Raw genomic sequence first — 6,000 nt, forward strand, 5'->3', positions numbered from 1 at the left:
AGGGGGGAGGATTAGGGTAGAGGGAAAGGGAGAGAGAATCTTAAGCAGGCTATATGGGGCTAAGTCTCAGCACAGAACCCTCTGTGGGGCTCAGTCTCACAACCCTGAGATCATGACCTAAGCCAAATCAAGTTGGACACATAACTGACTGAGCCACCCAGGTGCCCTTAAAGGAATATTTTTAGGCTGAATGGAAATAAACAATGAAAACTCAGATACACAGAAAGAAATGAAAATAACAAACATGGGATATACATGTAAATAGAAAATGCTCTAGTTCTTATTCTCCCTTTTATTTAAAAGGCAACTCATGGTTTAAGGCAAAAATTATAATACTGAATTTTGTGGTTTATTATATAGAAGTAAAATATGATACAAAATACTACATATAAATCCTTCTACATAATATTGACACAAACGCAAAATTAAATGACAGAATGCTGATCAGTGGTTCTCAGAGGCCAAGACAGGGTAGACAATTGACTGAAAAGGAGTTTGAGGCGATTTGGGAGGAACAGAAAGTTTTATATCATGATTTTGATGGTGATTATATGATTTTATTATATGATTTGTCAAAACTCCTTAATTATACTTTAAAAACTGATGTATTTTACTGTATGCAAACTATATATAATAAAGCTAATTAAAATTTATAGTAACTATGTAGCCAATTCTTTAGTTTAGCTAAATCAAAAGTCCATAAACACTAAAAAGGAAGAAATTAAACTGTGCCGTTTATAAATGATTTGATGTTTTATACAGAAAATCCTAGGGTTTGATTTAGACTACTAAGATTATTAAGTGAATTTAAAAAGGTCACACAGGGTATAAGATCAAAATAAAACAATCAATGGTATTTTCAAATACTAGCAGGAAACAATTGGAAATTGGAACAAAAGAAAAAAGCATAAAATACTTAATCTTCTATGGCATAATCTACTAAATATTGCTAAGAGAAATAAATGAAAAGATATACTATGTTCATTGACTGAAAAACTCTATATTGTTAACATGTCAATTATCTCCTAATTGGTGTATAGGCTAATTTTTTTTTAAAAGATTTTGTTTATTTGACAGTGAGAGAGATCACAAGTAGGCAGAGAGGCAGGCAGAGGGAGAGGGGGAAACAGGCTCCCCACTGAGCAGAGGGCCCGATGCGGGGCTTGAACCCAGGACCCTGAGATCATGACCTGAGCTGAAGGCAGAGGCTTAACCCACTGAGCCACCCAGGCACCCCTGTATAGGCTGCTTTTAGTGGTGTTTGTGTGTAGAAATTAAAGTCTATTCTAAAATGTATAAAAGGATACAAAATAACTGGAATACAAAACCAATTCTGAAAAACAAAAAAGCTGGAGGTCTCACTCTTTTGAATTCAAAACTTACAATAAAGCTATAGAAATGAATTCTCATAGAAATGAAAACAGTATGATACTGGTGTAAAGACAGAAAGAATAGGCCAAAAGAACCAAATAGAGAGTTCAGTACATACATGTGGTCAATTCATTTTCATCAAAAGTATCAAAGTAATTTAATGAGCAAAGGAAAGTCTTTTTCAGTAAATGGTACTAGAAGAACTGGATAAATACATAGGGAAAAATGAACCTCTGTCTTTTCCTTGTACCACATAAAAAAATTAATTTAAGATGGATGAGCCTATGCATATAAGCTAAAACTATAGTAGCACTTCTAAAAGAAAATACTGAAGAATATATTCAGGAACTTATAATAGATAAAAATATCTTTTTTTTTAAAAATATATTTTATTTATTTATTTGACAGAGACAGAGAGATCACAAGGAGGCAGAGAGGCAGGCAGAGAGAGCGGGGGAAGCAGGCTTCCCGCTGAGCACAGAACCCGATGCGGGGCTCGATCCCAGGACCCCGAGATCATGACCCGAGCCGAAGGCAGACGCTTAATGCACTGAGCTACCCAAGAACCCCAATAGATAAAAATATCTTAGACAAGACACTATGGGCTCTAAACATAAGAGAAAAAATTAAAAAATGGAATTTATCAAATTTTAAAACTTCTGCACATCAAGAGACCAAATTAAGGAAATACAAACACAAGCCACACATTGGGAGTCAATATTCTGAATACAAATATCTGACAAAGAATATATATCTGGAATACATAAAGAATTCTTAGAAATCAATACACTGGTTAAATAAAAACAATTGAAAGACTTCTGGTTTCTGCTTAGGATGTAGAAAACTGCAAAGAACACTGCTCCAATCCTTATAAGACAACAAAAAACCAAAATGCAAGATAAAGATGTTCTTACCCCTTCACAGAACTGAGGTCACAGAACAACCAAGTAATCTAAAATTTTAGGACAGACAGGTGTCCACAGGAAAGGTGCCAGTTGCTTACCTGTAGCAAAAATAGCCACAAACCAGTAAAAATTACTTATGAAGAATTAACAAATTGGGGGATGTTGAATGTGGGCTTACAAGAGAATGTGAAACCCCGGGGAGCAACATATATAGGAGGAGCTCACACCTTCTAGCAGGTTTTTCTCCACAGCCTCTACTGTGCATACAAAGAAATGGGTGAGAGGGAAGCCTGGGTGGCTCAGTTAGTTAAGTGCCTGCCTTCAGCTCAGGTCATGATCCCAGGGCCCTAGGATCAAGTCCTCCATCAGGCTCCTTGTTCAGCAGGGAGCCTGCTTCTCCCTCTGTCTGCTGCTTCCCCTGCAAATGCTGTCTTTCTCTCTGACAAGTAAATAAATAAAATCTTAAAAAAAAAAAAATGGGTGAGAGTCCTAAGAAAAGCATGTGTCATGGTACAAGCCTAGAGGAAGAAAACACCAGCTACTAGGAGGGGGTAGAAAACCAGCCATGACCTTCTCCCTTATCTTCCCTATGAAAAAAAAAAAAATAGCTTTATTCTGCAGGAGGCCAGAGGCAACAAACATTGTCACCTTTAGGCACTGGCACAAATCCACAAGAAAGGGAACAGAAAAATCCCTCTTCCCTGAAGGGAGAGGCAGAAATATGTCCTCAACATGGAACTATGAATGGTGAAAAGCCTAGAGCTCTAAGAAGGACACATCCCCAAGACACAGGGCCTACCTAAGACTAAAATTTAATCAGAACAACAGAGAATGTTCCCTCTGCTCCCCACCACCAAGCTAACAAGCATTAAGTAACAAGTAACAGTGGAATGCTTCAAGAGCACAGACACAGACTTTTTTTGTGGCATAGTGCAACTGGAAGATATAAAGCTAAGGGCGGAGGGGGGGACAGACAGAGAGAAAAAGAAAAAACAGCCCCCACACTAAACGAAAGATATTGGTAAGAAAATATAAAACATGTTGTGCAGTGAGGTTAAGCATAACATGAACAACCTGCAAATCCAACCAAAATCCTCACTAGATTAACTCAAACTACCACACTAAATCCCTAGTAGAAGGGAAGGCATACCTACTTATAGACATAAAATCTATTTACCACAGTTTCCACTGTCCAAAACAAGATACACAACTTTTAATGCAAAATTATGAGGCAAATAAAGCATCAAGAAATAAACATACTGCTAAGAAACAAAACTATAAACTGAACCAGACTCAGATATGATGGTCATGATAGAGTTATCTAACCAAGATATAAAAATAACTGTGATTATTATGTTAAAAATTCTAATGGAAGAGGTGAAAAATTTTAAGATCAGTGGGAAATATAAGCCAAGAAATGGGATCCAAGAGAAAAAAATCAGAATTTCAAGAAACAAAACCTTCCGCAGTAATACAAATGAAGAATAACTTCAACATGAATTATCAGTGGATATATCACTGGTTAAACAAATAGTGAATTTATAGATAGGTGAATGAAAATTACCCAAATTGAAACCTAGAATACAGCATCCAAGTCCTGTGGGACAATTTTATATAGTCTAATGTATGCCTAAATGGAATTCCAGAAAGAGAAGGAAGAAAGAGAGAACAAGGGAAAAAAATATGAGGCAATAATAACTATGAATTTTTCAAAATTAGTAACAGACATCAAACTACAGATTCAAGAAACTTACAGAAATATCAAATATAATAGACATTTATAAGTATTTGTATTATATATGTGTGTATATACATAGTAGTATACCACTGATGCATATTATATTTAATCTGCTGAAAATAAAAGACCAAGAGAAAATTTGGAAGTAGTCAGGAAAAAGACACATTGTATACAGAGGAAAAAAATGATAAGAATTACAGTAAACTTCTTGTTGGACCAGAAAGATGACAATGCAGTGACATCTTTTTTCCTATTATTTTTTTATTTTTAAAGATTTTATTTATTTATTTGACAGACAGAGTTCACAAGTAGGCAGAGAGGCAGGCAGAGAGAGAGAGGGGGAAGCAGGCTCCCCGCTGAACAGAGAGCCTGATGCGGGGCTTGATCCCAGAACCCTGGGGCCATGACCTGAGCTGAAGGCAGAGGCCTCAACCCACTGAGCCATCCAGGTGCCCCCTTTTTCCTGTTATTTCTATAATGGTATGTTTTCTAAACAGTTTTATTGAATTATAATTGACATAAAATAAAGTTTGAAATGTACATTTTTATAAGCTTTGACATATGTATATATCTGCCAAACCATCACCACAATCAAAATAGTGAACATATTCATCACTTCCAATCCTGGTACTTCTTTGTACTCTCTCCTTGCCATCCGCCAACCCAAGTAACAACTGATCTGCTTTTTGGTGCTATAAATAAGTTCACATTTTCTAGGGTTTTTTTTAATAAGTAGAAGCATAGTATTCCTTATATTTTTATCCAGCTCAACTTTTTAAAGAAACTAATATAAAGATGTGTTTTTAAAAACTATATAGTCACAAAGCTTAGTACTCTGTCTTATTTATTTCTGTTTTCAATTTCCACTTCTCAGAGGAGAGCCTGAGTTTTCTAAATTATCATCTCAATTTCCCAGATTTCCAGGGGCTCCTGGTTGGCTCAGTGGGTTAAACCTCTGCCTTCAGCTCAGGTCATGATCTCAGGGTCCTGGGACCAAGCTCAGGCATAGGGCTCTTTGCTCAGTGGGGAGCCTGCTTCCCACCCCACCCCCCCGCAGCTGCCTCTTTCAAATTAAAAAAAAAAAAAAATTAAATTGTCAAATTAAAATAAAGAAAAAATCTTTAAATTTCCCAGATTTCCAAACAACTGCAGAGCTCTTTTCTTTAGCTAGATAATCTGATTTCTCTTGCCTTGTTCATCTTTCCTAACGCTTTCTGGCTTTGAAAAACAATGAACTTAGCATCCATCTCAAGAAATTAGAAACAATGAAAAAGAAATTATATGCAATAAAGGGAAGTAAACTAAAAAGGGAGGATAGGAAGAGAAATTAATAAGGTAGAAAACAAATGTATCACAGAAATACTCAGAAACCCCCAAATTTAGCTCTTTAAAAAGACCAATGAAATTGATGAACTTCTGGACAGATGATCAATAGAAAAGAGAGATACAAGTAACCAATATAGTAACCAATATCAGGATTAAAGAAGGGAAATTACCACATATTTTGTACATATTTCAAGAGTCATCAGAGGATATGGAAATATGAACATCTGGCCAGCTCTATATGTATTAAAGAAACTGAGAAAGAAACTAAAGAAAATAAAGATTTTAGTTATTTGAGAGAGCACGAGGTGGGGGGCAAGGGTCAGAGGGAGAAGCACGCTCCCTGCTGAGCAGGGTGCCCAATGCTGGACTCAATCCAAAGACTCTATGACCTAAGCCAAAGGCAGTTGCCTAACCAAATGAGCCACTCAGGTACCCAATTCTTTTTTTTTAATTTTTTTTTTAAGATTTTGTTTGAGAGAGAGCAAGCACGCACACAAGTGGGGTGTGAAGGGGTAGAGGGAGAGGAGAAGCAGATTCCCCGGTTTGCAGGAAGCCCAGTACAGGTCTCAATCTCAGGACCCTGGGATCATGACGTCAGCCAAAGGCAGATGCTTAACCAACTGAGCCACCCAGGTGCCCCAGAAAGAATAATTTCTAACT

Source organism: Martes martes, assembly GCF_963455335.1.
Source record: "Martes martes genome assembly, chromosome: 5".
Taxonomy (NCBI): Eukaryota; Metazoa; Chordata; class Mammalia; order Carnivora; family Mustelidae; genus Martes; species Martes martes.